The following is an 18,969-nucleotide window of genomic DNA, read 5'->3' as shown; positions in this document are numbered from 1 at the left end:
AAGCAAAAAGGAATCATGAAGCAAAGATGAGTAACACGCAAAGCACCTAGATTGGGGCCTGGCCATTTGTCGGGGCTCTTGGTGCTGGGGTGGAGGACAGTGGCTTCCAAACTTGTCCACACATTGGAATCGCTTAGGGAACTTACAGAAATCCACTGATGCCTGCCCAACCCCAGAGAGTGTGACTTCACTGGTCCAGGTGGGACTGTGGGGTTTTGAAAGGTCCTAGGTGATTCTAACGTGCAGAGAAGCCAGGAGCCACTGGTGTAGGAGGAAAAGGCTGGTTCCAAGTTGCAGGGCCAGCGCTGTGATTTAAGCCTTTGGCCCTTGGCTTTCCATCTGAAGACTAAAGGGATGGGGGCAGATGAGCGTCATTGAAAATTCCAGAAGTAGAGATGTGCAGCGTGGGGACAGACACTTGGTGCTCATGGAGGAAAGATGGGCTGGGTTGCTGCCGAGGGGAGAGCCGGGATCATTTGGTGGAAATCTCCGGAGGCCCTGAGCTTCCTTCCCATCACTACCCTGTCCCTCGATGAACCCGTCAGGGATGGAGGGGACTCGGCCCCAGGAGTGAGGCTGGGAGGGTCTAGGATGCGGTGAATGCCAAGCTCTCATGTCCCCTGTGGGTGAGCTCACAAGAAAGCCCACATAAGCCAAGGTGCAGACAAGCTTTTCATCCAAGCAGGCCCAGGGGAGGCCACCGGAAGAGAAGGGGTGGTGGCCTGCTGGATGGGGTGCTTCAGGGATGTGGGAACAGGATGTGGAGGCTGCTTACATACCCCCCCATCCGCCCACTGGATAGACCTACTCTAGTGTGATCCCCCCCGGGGTCCTCAGAGCATTCCCAGACCCCAGAAGCAGCTGTGCTAACAGAAAGGCTCTGAATGATGAGTGAGGAGCGATGACACAGGCAGGAGGAGAGAATTCTTGTGAAGTCTGCAGATGGGATGGGGGCCCCTCGGAGGAGGATAATGGGATTAAGGACTAGGCCAGACGGGCTCCAGCCTCCTGCCAGACTGTAAAATTCAGGCACCAAATGAGGAACAGTGGGCAGTAATCATAATGATCAGAGGGATAAGAGGTAATAGCCAATGAAGGCTTAAGCATTTTCCATGTCCCAGGCATTATGCTAAGCATTTTACAGGCATTAATTTTTGTGTGCGTGTGTGTGAGGAAGATCGGCCCTGAGCTAACATCTGTTGCCAATCTTCCTCTTTTTATTGAGGAAGATGGGCCCTGAGCTAACAGCCATGACCTTCTTCCTCTGTTGTATATATGGGACACCTGCCACACCGTGGCTTGATGAGCGGTGCATAGGTCTGTGCCCAGGATCTGAATCCTCGATCCCCGGACTGCCGAAGCAGAGCATGTGAATCACTACACCACCAGGCCAGCCTCCATTAATTTTTTTTTTTTAATCTGCCCAACAGCTCTGGCACAAGAATTATTATTAGCCCCATTTTGCACCTATAGAAACGGAGGCACAGAGAGTTTAAGGACTTTGCTCAAGGTCACACAGCGAGTGCCAGAGCTGGGATTCAAAACAGGTTGATCTGACTCAGGGATCTACGTGTCTAAGCAAGACACGGTCCACCTTGTTAGACAGCTGGTGGTGGGGGAGACCCCGGTTAGCATCCTGACTCCCTTCCTCATCAGCTGGGCAAATTCCTTAATCTCTTGGACCTTTGCCTCGCACTCCTGTCTATCTCGGGGCAGGCAGTCTTGTGAATATCCACAATAACGAAAAAAACTGAGCTTTCACACCTCGTCTCCTGCTGGGATCCCCCAGAATGGAGGGGGGTGGTAGAAATGTAAAAGAGCGGTGCACAGGTGGGGCGTCCCAGAGCGCAGGAATCAGGGACAGGGCCATGGGGGTGGAATTGGAAAGGACTATGAGTTTTTTCATCTCTGCCCTAATTTTCTTCCAAGATGTTTTCTCTTTCCAGACTGTCCACCCCTGCACCATCCCTTCCCTTACATATCAAAATCCCACCAGTTCTTCAAGTCCAACTCCAATGCGGTCACTGGTAGAGGACCTCCCTCCTCTGTCTCTGGTTATGGTCAGTTGCTTGTCTGTTTGTTGCCCCAACTTGCCCCCACTCAACTATGGGTGTAGACAATTTGAGATTCATCACCTCTTTCACCAGGCTCTTTCTGCCAGAGGGACCCACATGCCTTGTGCTTAGTAGGCAGTGAAGCGCTATGCTGTGCGTTGGTGGGCAAACACTGGCCAACCTGAATGGATGTGAAGGATGCGTGTCTGGGTTAATTAGAGCGGAAGTTAGAAGTCCTTCCCCACCGCCAGCCCACCCCAGTACCCAGGGGCTCTCAAAGACGCAGTGATGGCCATTTCTTTTGAACGTTCAAGATAACTTATAATTATATAACTAATGCACAAATATGCTTTCTTTAAAAAAAATCAGAATATTACAGATAAAGTAAAATTTCTTTTTGACCACATGCCCACTCCTGAGCCGCCACTATTTTTAACTGCAGTGTGTAACCGGGAACATTCTGGTTGGCACAGAGGCCTGTCCCCATTCCCACCACAATGTGAATCAGAGCTGTGGGCTTGCATGATTTCGTCATTCTGCCACCCGTCTTTGGCTGGTCACCAACCCCCTCCTCCAACCCCAATCCCATAAAAAACTGGATTAGAAATGCTCTGTTGTGAGTCTAGAATTCCTCTCCAGGACGCTGTGGCTGCCCGCTTGGCAGCTGTCAGGAGTTTCCGGCAGTCCCTTTGTGTCAGGCCGGCGGGTCAGGGGAGGGGGGTCAGGGTTGTCACAGGGAACCGATTCCTCAGACATGGTTTGGCCAGGCTGCTCGATGTCACCTTTCACTGGGAGGGGGGGAAGGGGAAGTAGGAATTCTGGGCTGGACCAGGAATTAGGAATAATAATACGTACCTCAATGCATTGTTTTGAGGATAAAACGAGAAATTCTGTATGAAAGCTGTACAAGGTCATGGAAGATAAGAGAGAGTGTGAAAAGAAGGTTATTTCAATAGCTGGCTTTGGGAAGAGAGCTTAGGTTTTATTCTTTCAAGGGACCGCTATGCTAAGAAAAATGATGTAACGACGGAGGTATTTCATTTCCCAGACAAAAATTACATGGTGGAATTGTGCACACTTATGTTGGTCATGCCTTTCAGAAGGATCCTGTGGTCAGAGTGGGCCTGAGTTCTGGCAGACATGATTATCAAGATTGCAGTCTCCCCAAGTACAATATGTTTGAGTGGGAGTTTGTTTTTCAGACCACATGCAATTGCATCAAATGACTAGTCTCTGGATGGAATTCAAGCCTGGGAATATCTGTGATTGTGTTTGGGGCAGACTCCAGGTCTGGCTGGGTGGCGAAGTCAGGGAATGCCCTGTCGGCTCCTGCTTAGTTGGCATGCAAAGGGGAGGAAACTTGTCATTAAACTCACGGGCAAGAAACAGCAGCTCCATGGCATCCTGTGTGCATTTGTGGTCCCAAGTATTCTTCCCTTCCCTGCCTTCTGGTGGAGGTCTGTTTCCACATAGTCTCAGCTCTTTTTCCTGGTTAAAGCACCTCCTCACCCACTCCCCTACCCAATCAGCAATCCTAGCTCCTCTCTTTGTCCCCAAATGGCCCAAAGGGACATTTCAGGGTCAGTGTTCAGGGGCCTTCTCCCTCTCCCAGGGGAGTATTTAGGTCTCAGTCATGGACTCGCCACCTTAGTTGCTGCCAGATCTCATGCGACAAGTACAAATGACCATACCCATCAAATCTTTTGTTGTCACTTTTCTAGGGGATGTAAGAGAAAAAAATCAGACTCTGAGCATATTTTCATTCTCAGAAGTCGGGGTGAACTTACTGTGCGTGAGCAAGTCGTGGTGATGAGCAGCCACTCAGATCTCATTTTAGAGAATAATTAGTGTCTTTTAATTTTTGAAAAAAAAGCTTATATTCATGTCTTGAATTCTAACATCCTCTTCCACTCCTTGTCTCTATGAGTGTCTCTTTCTACCCTGTCCTTGACATCATGTGGTCTGTCTTACGATGGTGTGCTGGGGCTTTCTTACAATGGCTTGCACTGGCTCTGAGGTCTTGTTGTGCCCATCTCTTCCCAATTTTCCATTCATGGAAAAGTCATGTAGGTAGCTTGAAATTGGCCATGGTAGGAGTATTTACACCATGGAAATTGGCAAACATTACAAATCAGGACTTTCCCCACCGGCCACCCCCCAGCCCCCCGAGAGCTGGCTGTTAACCCTTTAGCAGCACACCACTGCTTTCCTATCTCAGTGATGTGACGTGGGCTCCATGCTGAAGGCCAGGGGTAGGTCAAGGTAGATCACTGAAAAAAAAGAGACAAAGAAAAGTTTATTGTTCCTTAATATTTATCATAAAAATGTAAAAATTCATTCAGAGAAGAGGTTATAAGCATCAGCTTTTTCACTGACATGTGAACTTATTTCTTTCAAAAAAGTAAATCAAAGAAGGAATGTTTATTTATTTGAGCCAATGTGTCAGTATTGGTCAGGAAAAAAATAAGGCACCATGCCAAGTCGGTAGGATATTGTTTTACAAAGCAGAGGGCATGGTCTGGGTTAAATTATTCCCTTATCCATGTTTATTATTATAAGATATAGTAGGTAAGGTATAGCCTACCATATTTTCCACGTTATTTTGTAGATTAATTAATTAATTTAACAATCAAATGGCCTATATGCACCTGGCTCAGGGGCTACAATCACAAATAAAATAAAGTCTCTGCTCTTAGAGAGTTCACAGACTAGAGAAGGGAAGCTGGCCTGGAAAGAAATGAATGCAGTTGAATTTTATAAATACCAAGATACAATCTCACCCACGGAAGTGAGTGGGGAGATTCAACCCATTGCAACTGGGGTAGTGGGGGTGGTCAGGTCAGATTACCTTCACGGAAAGGTGAGACTTAAGGGAGTATGAGTATGTGTGTGTGTGTGTGTGTGTGTGTGTGCGTGTGCATGTCAGGGTGAGGGTGGGGTGAGATATAGACTGAAGGTAGGGTACAGGGGAGTGGAATAGCCCATTGCACTTGGGTAGATACACACCAACTGTTTCATGTTGGTGTAGCGAGCAATGGGAAAGGATGATCTGTTCCTTTTCCCCAGAAAGCAAGAGGTTGGGAGGTGCACTGGTTCCATCTTTTAACAGGAGTGCTTAGCGCATTACCATTTAATATAATTATTGATATGGTTGAATTTAGGTCTGCCACATTATTGTCATTTTTTTGGTATGTCTCCTGTTTTTTGTTCCTTTGTACCTCCTGTCTTGCCTTCTTTGAATGGTCTGAATACTTTTCAGAATTCTGTTTTAATTTATCCTTGGCTTTTCAGCTGATCTCTTTGCATTATTTTTAAGTTGTTGCTCTAGAGATTACTGTAGTATACTGAAAAATGATGCCCTTGGTGTCTAAGTTGTAATACCCGGAACCTGTGAGTGTTGTCTTATATGGCAAAAGGGACTTTGCAGATGTGATTAAAGATCTTGAGATGAGAGATTGTCCTGGATCCTACTTGGGCCCTAAATGTAATCAAAAGTGTCCTTAAAGGAGGGAGGCAGAGAGGGATTTGACTAGAGAGAGAGAAGAGGAGAAGGAGATGTGATGACAAAAATAGAGAGAGACTTGAAGATGCTATGCTGCTGGCTTTGAAGATGGATGAGGGGCCACGAGCCAAGGAATGCAGCTCTAGAAGCTGGCATGGCAAGGAAACAGATTCTCCCCTACAGCCTTGTGAGGGAACTTGGTCCTGCCCACACCTTGGTTTCTGCCCAGTGAAACTGACTTGGGACTTCTGACCTCCAGAACTGTTAAGAGAATAAACGTATGTTGTTTTAAACTCTTTATTAACTCTGTAATAACTTGTTACAACAGCCATAGGAAGTTAATACAATTACAATATACATCCTTAATTTTTCTCAGACCAATTAGGGTTAACATTGTATCACTTCATGTAAAATGTAGAAACCTATCAACCATATACGACCATTTACTGCATCCTGCCCTCCCATCCTGTATACTAGAGTTCTTACAGTATTATATCTACATACTTTGTAAACCCCCCCGTCTTAGTATGCTTGGGCTGCCATAACAAACTTCTGTGGACTGGGTGGCTTAAACACCAGAAATTTGTTTTCTCACAGTTCTGGAAGCTGGAAGTTTGAGATCAGAGTGCCAGCATGGTTGGGTTCTGGTGAGAGCTCTTTTCCTGGCGTTCAGACAGCCACCTTCTTGCTGTGTGCTCACATGGCCTTTTCTCAGCATGTGTTGAAGAGATTTCTTTCTCTCTCTTCCTCTAGTTATAAGGCCACCAATCCTATTGGATTAGGACCCCACTCTTATGACCTCATTTAACCTTAATTACCTCCTAAAGCCCTGTCTCCAAATACAGTCACATTGGGGGTTAGGGCTTCAACATATAAATTTGGGACACGATTCAGTCCATAGCATCACCTGATAATGTTGTAAATTTTGCTTTAAATAGCTTTAAATGAATTCTAAAGAAATCAAGAGGAAAAAAATAGCCTTTTGTATTTATCCATATGCAATGCAATTCTGACACTAAGTACCCAGAGTTAGATCAACTCTCACAGGTTAAAGGCAAAGTTCCCCACAAGACTGACCTCACCTCAGTCACCAGCTGCAAGTTCATGGACCCCCAAACCACCCATACTTCTGAGTGGCTACAAATTCTGCGGTTCCCAGTACCCTCTAAGGACACCAGCCACAATCTTGGGGGTGCCCAGGCTGCCCTTACTTCTGATCAGCCGGCTACAAATTGGGAGGTTCTCATGACTCTTCAGATGTGGTAATTCACTAGAATGACTAGTGAATTAGAGTAATTCACTAGAACTCAGGAAGGTACTGTACCTATGATTATAGTTTTATCATAAAGTATACAAATGAGCTCCAGCCAGATGAAGAGACACACAGGGCTAGGTCTGGCAGCCAATCAGGAAGTTCATCTGATCCTCACTGTCCAGAGTTTTTATTGAAGACCCAAGTTTCCATCTGCTATCATTTCCCTTCAACCTAAAGTATTTTATTTATTTTGTAGTGTAGGTCTTCTGGCAATGAATTCTTTTAGTTTTCTTTTACCTGAAAATATTTTTATTTTGCTTCAATTCTTGAAGATATTTTCATTGGATATAGAATATTCTGGATTGACAGATTTTTTTCTTTCAGTATGTTAAAAATGTTGTCTGCCCTACGTAGTATCTGATGAGAAGCCATGGTAATTTGAATTGCTCCCTGAATGTAATCTGTAATTTTTCTCTGGCTGCTTTTAAGATCTTCTCTTTATCTTTGTTTTCAGCAATGTGACAATGATTTGCCTCAGTGCAGTTTTCTTCATATTTATCCTGCTTGAGTTTTGCCGAGCTTATTGTATCTTTAAATTTATGTCTTTTGCCAAATTTTGGAAGATTTCAGTCGTTTTTGGCAAATATTTTTTCTGTCCCCTTTATTTCTCTCTTCTGATTAAATATATGTTACACATTTTGATATTTCCCCACAAGTCCTTGAGGTTCTGCTCAACTTTTTTTCATTTTTTTCTCTGTTCTTCAGATTGGATAATTTCTATTGATCTAGCTTCAAGTTCACTGACTCTTTCTTCTGTTATCATCTATCTCTGTTAATTTTTAATTTCAGACTATATTTTTCAATTTTAGAATTTCTACTTGATTTATTTAGCTGTTGAGATCTCCTATCTTTTTATTCATTACAAACATATTTTTCTTTATGTCATTGAGCATGGTTACAATAGCGCTAAACAGAAGGTTAAAAATCCTTTTCTACTAATTACAACATATGGGTCATCTTGGAGTTGGGCTCTGTTGATCGTATTTTCTTTTGAGAATGGGTTCCATTTGTGTGTTTCTTTGCTTGTCAAGCAATTTGGAATTGAATCTTGGACATTGTGAATATTATGTTGTAGCTATTCTGGGTTCTGTTATAGCCCTCTGAAAAGCATTGAGGTTTTTTTTGGTGAGGAAGATTAGCCCTGAGCTAACATCTGTTTCCAATCCTCTTTTTGCTGAGGAAGATTGGCCCTGGACTAACATCCTTGCCCATCTTCCTCTACTTTATATGGGGGACACCTGCCATAGCATGGCTTGATTAGCGGTGTGCAGGCCTGTGCCCAGGATCTGAACCTGCAAACCCTGGGCTGCCGAAGTGAAGCACGCAAGCTTAACCACTATGCCGGCCCCCACTGAGATGTTTTTTAAGCAGACAATTAACTGATTGGATGCAAATGCAGATTTTCAATCTCAAATCTCAATTCATATTTTTATCTGCAGCTAGGTTGTTTAAATCTATCTCATATACATATGATTCAAGGATTATCTGGGGATTTGGGCAGAATTTATATGCAGAATTTAAGGCTCCCTCTCTCTGACACTCCTCTCTCTGAGATTTCCCCACCACTCTCCAGCTGCTGTGGTTGTTTTTTGGTCTTTCAGGCCAGAAAGACTGAGGATTTTCTACTAAGCTTTAGGTGGCCTGCCCTTAGGCCAAAAGGTGTGAAAACGCAAACTCCCTCAATTCCCTTCTCCCAAGTGTTAACTAACATCAGGCTTTTTCCAAGTGTTAGGTAGTGCTTTTTTTTTCCCTCTCCAGTGCCTTCAAGTATGTTTTTTTTAATTAAATTTTTTTATTTTGTGTGGAATTTATAGTTATTACATATATGAATGTCAGTCCTATAGGAGATTGCTTGGCCATGTTGGAAGTGGAAATTTCTCTGCTTCCTTGAGGTCTCCACGAGTGTTGTCTTTCTCATTTATATCCCACTCCTATCCCCTCGCTCACTGCACTCCAGCCACACTGGCCTCCTTGCTGTTCGATGGAGTAATCGTGCGTGCTCCACCACAGGAGGGCGCTGGCGTTAGTTGTTCACGCTGCCCGGAAGTCTCTTACCCCAGGAATCTGCGTGGACAGCTCTTTACTTCCTTCAGGTCTTTTCTCAAAAGACATTTCTCAGTCAGGCCTTTCCAGGCTGCCTCATATAACACTTCTGCTTCCTTCTGCAACATCTCATACTCCACTTCCACGCCTTGTTGTTTTTCCTTACTGTAATCTCTATGTGATTTATTTTTTTATTTATCTTTTCTCAACTAGACTGTAGCTCTATGAAGGAAGGCATTTTCGCCTGTTTAGTTCACTGCTATATCCCCAGTGACTAGAACATTGCTTAGGACATATTAGACACTCAATACACATTTATTAAATGAATGAGTGACTGAATGTGTGCTCTCATCAGTATCCCACACGCAAACACCTTTGTTTCCGCATTTCCCTCTCTGCCAAGTCAGCTCCTCCTCTTCCATCGTTCAAACTGCTCTGTTTTCTCTTCTCCTCTTCTATTTGTACTTGTGGGTTCTTATCATTTTTGTATCTTATTTCTATCATTTTAATAGGATTTGAGGAAGGTACAAAATTAAATGCCTATGTTCAATACACCATATTTAACCAGAAATCCAAGTTATTCATCCCATTTTCACCTTTTACACAGGGTTTTTCTTAGCTTGTTTGGAAACATTTCATTGTCCTAATAATTTAAATACTGATTTAACCAGAATGTTGATATACTATATTGAGAAGATATGGGGAAGGAAAGGAGAAATGGTTAGGGCAATGTGGTAGGATTGGTGTAAGAGGGCTGAATACTCATCTTGTGTGATAGGAAGTCAACAAATAGTTTCTAAAATTGGGAAGTCACAAAACAGCTGTTTAATTGTTTTATTTAGAAACATGGAGGTAAATACTGGAAGACAGTGCTGGAAGTACTGTTGCAAGTGTGCCTGTGGGGAATGGGAAGAAGTGGGGTGGGCAGGGTGATTAATTTGTTACTGTTGAACTAATCTGTTTAGTGCTGTTGAACATCTTGCTTTAGTTCCTTCTTGGGGCCATCTTAACCCTCTCTAGTGGTACAAGGGGGCAGGCAGAGCAGAAGAGATAACAGGCTACCACAGTGATGACCAACAACGGTCAGATTGGAACTGTCATTAGGAGAATGAACTCTGTCATCTTTTATACCAGGGACACTTTCTTGTAGGGATACTGATGGGAAACGTAAGTAGGGCAATGCAGATCACCACACTGGCTTATTTTACGTTGACGGTAGCCTAGTTGGTAGGATGTTCACAGTAATCAAGAAAGTCTAGAGCACAGGGTTGGGAGAACACTCACATCTATATACAACCCAAAGCTCCACCTCTCTGTCTCCTCCTTCCACCCATACTTCCAGGGCCATCTGCACGATCCCCAGGGCTGATGAAAAGTGCCGCACATATCAATTTCCACATGAGGTCCATATATCCACCTGTTTGGAATTACAACAAGGGAAGTCTTTTTACCCTCCTGGGAAACCTTCCCTTTCGCTTGCACAATTTCCTTTCTGTTGCAATTCCTTCTTGATCATTTTTTGTAAGTCATGTTCAGGGTACTGTCCCTTTTTGGTTGAAATTAAGCAAAACTAGTTTATTTACTTACTCATATCTTGTAAACCACAGCTGGGATTTTGTTGATATCATCTTTGCTGTCCTTGTATTTCTTTTTATTTGCTAACATTTCTAAACAGAGACCTGACTTTCCAGGTTCCCTATTTCTATTTTAAATAAAATTTGATCTTTCTATAAACTTTAAGTTTATTTTTTAAATAATACCTCAACTTGTTTTGTATAAATAAAAAACATTATTATGAATATTATAAAATATCAAAACCCAAAAACAACCAATCTGTTCATCCACTACTCAGCTTACAAAAGAAAATATTAGAAATAACATTTGAAGTCTCCTGTGTACACCAGTTGTTTCCCTGCCTCCCCATATATAACTGCTCTCCTGAATTTGGAGTTTATTATTCCCTTGCATGGCTTTTAAACATTTACTACCTATGAATGGACCTATAAACAATATATAACATTGTGTTTGTGTATTGTTAAATGTTGTATAAATCAAGTTAAAATGGTTATATATTTGTACTGCTTACTTTTCACTCCCCCCAGCCTTGTTTTGGAGACTTATCCGCATTCAAACATGTAGCTCTAGTTTATTCATTTTAATTGCTGAAAGGTTATCTAATTGTATGACTATGCTCCAAATTGTTAATCCATTCTCCTGTGAATTAGAGATGAGGATTTTGCTCTTTTTTTTTTTGTCATTAGAAACAATATCATAATGAAAAGTCTTCAAAAGAACTGACATTAATATATTTAGAAAGATTTTTTAAAAGATACTTTCTGAAACAGAAGAGAATGCTACAAAAAAAGACTATTCAAAGAACACAAATGCACTCCTGGAAATTAAAAATGTAGTAAAAGAAATAAAAAACGATGCAGTGGAAATCTTGGAAGGTAAAGGTAACGCAAAAAGACAAACAGAAAGGGAAAATAGGAGGGAAATGGTAAGAAAATTAGGCTACCGGTTCAGGAGATCCAACATTCAAATAACAGGAGTTCCAGAAAGACAGACTAGAGAAAATGCAGAGGAAGAAATAATTTAATAAAAATTTCCAGAAGTAAAGGATATCGGTTTGCTAAGCCTTCTAAGTGCTCAGCACAAAAAAAGTTAAAATACTGACAAAAAGGCATTTAATGTGAAACTTCAGAACACTAGGAAAAAGGAGAAGATCCTACGAATTTCCAGAGTGGAAAAAATACAGCAGATTTCCTTAAAAAATCAAGAACAAGAATGGATTTTCTAATAGCAACACTGGAAGTTAAAAGACAATGGAGAAATGCCTTTAAATTTCTGAGGGAAAGTGATTTTCAGCATAAATTCTATATTCAGCCAGACTGTTCATTAAGGGTGGGTGTGGAATAAAGACACGGTTGATGCTTTGCTGGATTGAATTTGGTAGTATTTATTTAGGACTTTTGTATATGTTTGTCTGTGAGCTAGGCTTATACTTTTCCTTTTATAAACTGCCCTTGTCTGGTTTTGGTGTTGAGGTGATGTCAACCTCATAAGATAGGAGTGTATTTTTCTACCTTCAGGAACAATGTATATAAGATTGGGCTTATCCTTTCAACTTTTCCATTTGTTTGAAAATGTTCATGACAAGGTGATAAGGAAAAAAACTGATCTATGGTAATAGAAGTCAGAAGAGCAGTTACCTTAGGTAGGTGGGGGGTAACTCCTGGTTCAAAGTGAAACTTCACCAGCTTGCCCTCTCCACCTCCAACACCCTCCACACCCCCCGTGTGCTCCTACCTCAGTAAATGACACTGCCATCCACCAGTCACCCAAGCCAGAATCCTGGAAGTCACACTGGCTTTTCCCTCTCCTTCCCTCCTTCATTCATTCCACAAATGTTTGTGAGCACCTACTGTGTGTGAGACACCATTCCAGGGAAAGGGTGATAACGGCATTGACCAGAGCAGACACTTACTGCTCTAACAGAGCTTATATTCCAGTAGGAGAGAGAAGAACCCCTCAAAAGTAAAGTTATACTCTAGAAGGTGGTGGGAAGAGTTATGAAAATAAACAAGTCACAGAAGGGGGTTGTGAATTATGCTTGGAGATGCTATTTGATGTAGAGTGGACAGAAAAGGTCTTTTTTTAAGGTGGCATTAATCAGAGATCTGAAGAAGTGAGGGAGCAAATCCCGGAATATATGCCAGGAAAGTCTTTCAGGATGAAGGAACAGCATTTGCAAAGGTCCTGAGGTGGGAGCAGGTGCAGTATGTTCTAGGAACAGCTAGGAGGAGCAGCTGGAGTAGAGTGGGTGAGGCAGAGAGAGGTAGGAGGAGAGGATGGAAGTATTGGGATGCCAGATCACAATGACATTTTGACTATTTTAAGGACTTTGACTTTACGGTGAGTGAGGCAGAAAGTCTATGGAGGATTCCGAGCAGAGAAGTGACATGTTTTAGAAGGTTATCTCTAGGGGCTGCGCTGAGAATACGCCAAAGAGAGGTAAGTAGGGAAGCAGGGAGACCAGTTAGAAATGCAGGGATGGGGTCTGGGATCAGGTTGGTTCCCAAGGAGGTGATGAGAGTGACTACATTCTGGATCTATTTAGAAGCTAAAGCCCACAGGACTGCTGATGGGTTGGAAGTCTGGATATGAAAGAAAGAGAGTCAAGAATGACTCCAAGGTTTTGGCCTGAGCAATTGGAAAAACAGACGTGCTATTTACTAAGACGGCAAAGACTGAAGAAAGAGCAGTTTGTGCTGGGGAAGGGAACTCTGGAATTGTTTTGGACGTTTTAAGTATGAGATGCCCATTAGAAATTCAAGGAGAGCCATCAAGTTGGCCATTGGAGGTGCAAGTCTGGAGTTCAGAAGAGAGGCTGGAACTGCTCTGGAGATGTCAATTTGGGAGCTGTCAATGTATACATGATATTTAAAACCATGAGACTAGCTGAAATTGGGGAGGAACTCATCCCTGGGACTCTCTAACGTTTAGAGCTTGGGAAGACCTAGCAATGGAGACTAAGAAGCCACTAGGGAGGTGGGAGGAAAACCAGAGTGCAGTGTCCTGGAGGTAAGTGGGGAAAGTGCTGTAAGACAGAGAGAGTGCTCAGTAGTGTGTGCTAAGGGGCGGGCGAGACAAGGACTGAGAGTTGGCCGCTAGAATCGGTGACACGGAGGTCATTGGTAACTTTGTCTCAGTGGCGTTAAGGGGATGAAAGCCAGATTGGAATGGATTCACGAGGAAGTGGACAGCGAGTATAGACAACTCTTCCTAAGAGTTCTGTCTTCCTAGGAGACAGGGAGTGTCGGAGTTTTGTTACCAAGGCATGAGAAAAGCAGGGCTGTAAAGGGAGACGGATGGTGGTGGGAGGGGAGAGGGTTGTGTTGAGATAGAGATGTTACTGAACACACTGTTGAGAATCTTTCAGTAGAGAGGAAAAATTTATCCTACAGAGTCTTTCTCCTAAATATCCAATCCCATCCTTCCATCCCCACTACAGATGTCTTATTTGGAATTCTAAACAACTTTCTTCATAAAAACAAACAAACAAACCACTATCTAACTTAATTCAGAGGGAGAGAACTCCCTACGGCATCTTTAACAATGAAATGCAATGTGCCATAAAAATGTACACATTTCACTATTGGAAAGATAACCCCCCATAAATATTTTTACCTTTTCTACTGATGGACGTATCTGAAAGAGAGAAGAAAAAAAGAAGTTAAGACTTACACGCCATTTAGCAAGAAAGGAACTAAATAAGCAGAGCAAAAGGGACAATGTGAAACCTCACCCAGCCCAAAGGAACGCGTGTTTTCAGATTTGCCAGCCAGTTAGGGCCACTGTTACTAGTTCCTGACACAAAACTTTGGACCCAGCATCAATTTGGAAGAGGGATCAAAGTTCACATTTGAATTCAGACGTTGTTTATATACACGGTGATAAAGAGAAACTTGCCTTACTTAAAGAAGCATAGCACAACTTTTTCATCTCTGTGCTGCTCTCTCTCCTTAACGACCCCACTTCCGCTTTCCCCCAGAAAAAGATGGCTTTTGGAAGGGGCTTTAATTTTCAGTAAGTGGGGCATTTGCTGTTCTTATTTAGTCTGAAATATTTTTTCCTTATACCTAGAGCCTCACCAATGCTTTTCTAGTGTTAAATGTGTGCAGGCCCCTTAAAAAATGTTATACACACTTATTTTGCAATATTTAAAATATGTTAAAAAGTATAAAGGATAATATGATAATCACCTCCGTGTCCAAACCCAGGCCTCCTCCCCACCAGGTTAAAACTAGGCTAAATTTGGTGTCTATTTATATCTATATTCTTTATACTTTTACTACTTCTGTTTGTATTGCAAAGTAAAATATAGTATTATATTACGTTTTAAATTTTATAAACATTATCAAGCTGTAAGTAGTCTTCTTAAAGAAGTACAGAAGTAACTTACCGAATGTTATAAGCTTTCATCAAATATTTATAAGCTTCATTCACATTCATGTGTGTACCTCTAATTCCTTCATTTTTATTGCTATACGTATAAAAATTTGTCATGAAAATACTCCAATTTATTTATTCATTCTCTTGTTATTGGATATTTCAAAATTTTGCTCTTGCAAACACTATTACCAAGCTTTCTTTTGTATGTCTCCTTGTACATATGTGCAAGAGAAGATTTTTTTTCTAGGACAGTGGTCTTTGGACTTCTTGGCCTATATACTCCCCGAGACAATTTTGGAAAAATTATGTATCTCTTTCCACATTTTTAAGTTTGACATCTAAAATTTTTTATCACAAGTTTAAATATTAGTTTGAACCCTATGAACTTGCCATATTTTTAGGTTGAAAATGGTTGAATATTAACAATTTCATGTGGTTCAAACCAATAGTTGCAAAGAATGTCACGTCTGATTATTATAAATATCTTTTAAAAATAAAACTGTTACTTCACTTTTCAATATGTATCCAATGGAATCTAAATATCATAGTAATTTGATACTTGCTGTTATCCACTTTAAAAATACTCAAATAAACTCTACCTCGACAGACCAAAATTTTATGTAGTTATTTTTTTCTCGTTTATCTTATACTTCCATTCTACTTAGCTCATAAAACCTCTGTTAACATATTTTTCATTTGAAGTTTTTTATTGCTCTCCCAATCAAATTTTTCTGCAATAAAAATGTGTATAAATTGAAATATTAATGTTTTAAAGCTTCTTATGACAGTAAGGCTCTAAATGTTAAAATTTTCTTTTACTTTGTGTTATGACAACAAAAATTATTAGTATATATTTGACCAAAGCAACATAATGTAACAAAGATTTTGATAAATAATTATTATATATAAAAAGTGGAATTTGATTGGAACTCAGCACAATAAGGTTGATGGGGCTTTTTTGTTTTCAATTAGTCATGGATGAATGTTACTCATCACTTGCGAGAGGCAGGATTCAGCGTCAATTCTATCCTTAGTTTCTGCAATAGATGTGAGCTCTGAGCAACTTTGCTGGTGTAAATGAATAGATAGGAATAGAAGATTTTTAAAAGCAGCATTTCTTAATTTTATGAACTTTTCCCAAGTTACATCAAATTCACCAAAAATTATGTAATGATCTGTCTTAGAAACATTTATGATGCTGTATCAGTTGACAGTTTGATTGAGTTCTCATCCAATTTTGTTGACAGCAAAGAATTGGAAATCACCTGACTTGAAAAAGTCTTTGTTGCTTGATCTTTAGAGTCAGTTTCTTGTTCAACTTTTGAGAAATACACCAAAAAGACTTTATTAGGATTTTCAAATGATAATATCACTTTCACATAAAGGCATCTTTTAAGACTCAATATTCTCAGACAGATTTGGGAAAATTAAAATATTGTTAATTTCAATACATCTTACAATTTCAATACATCAAATAGAATAGAAAATGATCTTCTGTTATCATGTGTCACCATGTGTTATCGTGTCAAATTAATCATTCAAAGTAGACATACTTTTTGTCAAAAAGCGTCTAATTTCATTTTTCCAATTTGAATAGCTATGTTAATTTGCATCCCTGTAACAGCTGTCTCACTTCTGAATTCATGTAACCGAGCTCATGTGACTCATATAAGTGGATCCTGTTTCCACACACATCACTTTTAAAAGATGGTAGTGTAATTCCCTGGACTTAAGAATGTTTATCATGTGTGGTAGGTCATATTATTTGTTCACAATTATTAATTTCCTCCCCGCCTTTGCCGTCCTTCCTTGTAGACAGAGAATACTTCCCCACTCCACTGAGTTTAGAGCTGGCCATGGGACTTGCTCTGGGTAGCTGAAGGCAAGAGATGTGAGGTACGCTGTTACCTGAGCAGAAGCTTCAGAGCTGCTGCAAGGAAGGTCCCACCAGCCCTCTCGCTCCTGCTCTCTGCCACAAAAACAGCACGTCCCCTAGGGTGTCTGCTTCCTCGGTCTGGGTCTTGGAATGAAAGAGCACGTGAAGCGGACCCACAGTCCAGAATGAGGAGAGTATGGAGCTGCCCACAGTCTGCCCACAGCCAGGAGCAGAGTTGCAAGACCGCAGACTCCCAGCTGACTTGCCGCACTGGAGTAAATATTTGTTGTTGCAAGCCTGGGGAGAGCTGACCAATACTCTCTTTTAATGGCAACATCCAATACGCTGAGCAAACCAGGCCCTGATTTTTTAGCAACCAAAGCTTGTTTACAAATAAAACACTGTTCCTAAATTAAAGAAACGATACAGGTGACGCCCACTCTTGTGACCAGTCGTTGTGGAGCCCTATCCATAGAAGTATTACCCACCATGCTCAAATATGTGCAAATAGACTTAAACGATAAAAATCATATTTTATTTTGAAATGGTTTAACTCACAGGGGGTTGCAAAAATAGTGCAGAGAGTTCCCATGTACCATTCTCCAGATTGCCCCAATAACAGCATTCCACAGAGCCATAGTACATTATTAAAAGTGGGAAATCAACATTGGTACAATGCTACCAGCTCAACTGCAGACCTTATTTGGATTTAATGATTTTTACTGTACCATTTGTGTGTGTGTGTATAGTTCCATGAAATTTAGCACATGTATATCAAGTTTCCATATTGCACAGGTCTACTTCTAGGTTCTTTATTCTATTCTAGTGATCTTTTTCTCTATCCTCATGCCCAGAGTTAATGCTTACATTGGTTACTGTAACTTTGTAAGTCTTGAATTCCGATAGGCAATTTCCCCCCACTTCTCTAGAAGTGTTGACTATAAGCAAAAGTCTGAATTTTAGAGTTATCTTGTCCAATAAAAATTTTGTTGGGATTTTAGTTGGACTTGAATTTAATTTATAGATTAATTGGAGAGGTATGACTATCCTTACAATGTTTAGTCTTCCTATCCATGAAACTGGCATATCCTCTCCATTTATCTCGCTCTTGTTGTTGTTGCACTTTAGTTTGCAGTATTCCTGAATTATCTTGGGATTTTTCTCAACAATTTTAATACTTTCTCATTCATTGGTGATTTTGTCTAGCCTCCACTACTGCCTGGCAAATTTTTACTTAGCCTTGAAATCTCGGCTCAAATGCCATCTCCTCTGTGAAGACTTCTCCCCTTGTTCCTGCCACTCAGAGTGTTTGGCCTGTACTTGCAAGAGCAAATATTTACTGATTGCTTACTACATGCCAAAGAACTGCGCTGAGCCCTCTCTGCACATTAACTCATATAATCTTCAAGGCAACTTTTTGAAATCAGTTGGTGTTATCATCTCCATTTATGAAAGAATAAGCTCAGAGAGGGCAACTTGTCTAAGGCACACAGCCAGGAGAAGATAGAGCCAGGATCCAGGCAGTGTGGCTCCGGAGCCTGTGCTCCAACCATGTTATACCTCCTTTCAAGCAGTTGTATTACTGTACTGACATGGTTACTTGCATTCATTCATACATCCCAGAGAAAAAGTTTTGAGTGCACCCACTAGATCAGGCACTGTAAAAGGTGCTGGCTGGACATAGGGTGATGATTAAAAGACACTAGATAAAAATCACACCAGTAAATATGTAGGTACAAATTGTGCTAAATGGGGGCCGGGGAGTGGGGTGGTGAGGAGGAGGGAAACCCAGGATTAGGTGAATGAGAATTACAAAAGCGGAAGATGTAAGACAGTGAGGTGCAGGAGCAGTCTGCGGGAATATGTGTCTTCAGGTGGAAGTCACAGGAAGAGAGTCACGAACTTGATTTAGGATGTGTTGAGTTTTAGGGCCTGAGGCACATCCAGGCTGAGAAGTGTTGGAAAAATGGAGATCTGGGACTGGGCACCAGGGCTGGGTTGAAGACAGAGAGTGGTAATCACTAAGGAGCAGGCTTAACCCACAAGCAGGGGTAAGACTCCCCAAAAGAAAGCTGCAGAATAAGAAGACGGGCAGGCGGAGGAGGGGAAGGGAGGAAAGAAGAAAGGATGGTTGGGGTGATAGGGTCTGCATCCTTCTATGTCCAGCGCCCAAAACAGGGCTTAGCACAGAATAGGTGCTCAGAACTTGTTTGCAGGAGTCCGG

The sequence above is a fragment of the Diceros bicornis genome, chromosome 18 (assembly GCF_020826845.1).
Source record: "Diceros bicornis minor isolate mBicDic1 chromosome 18, mDicBic1.mat.cur, whole genome shotgun sequence".
NCBI lineage: Eukaryota > Metazoa > Chordata > Mammalia > Perissodactyla > Rhinocerotidae > Diceros > Diceros bicornis.
This window is presented reverse-complemented; position numbering follows the sequence as displayed.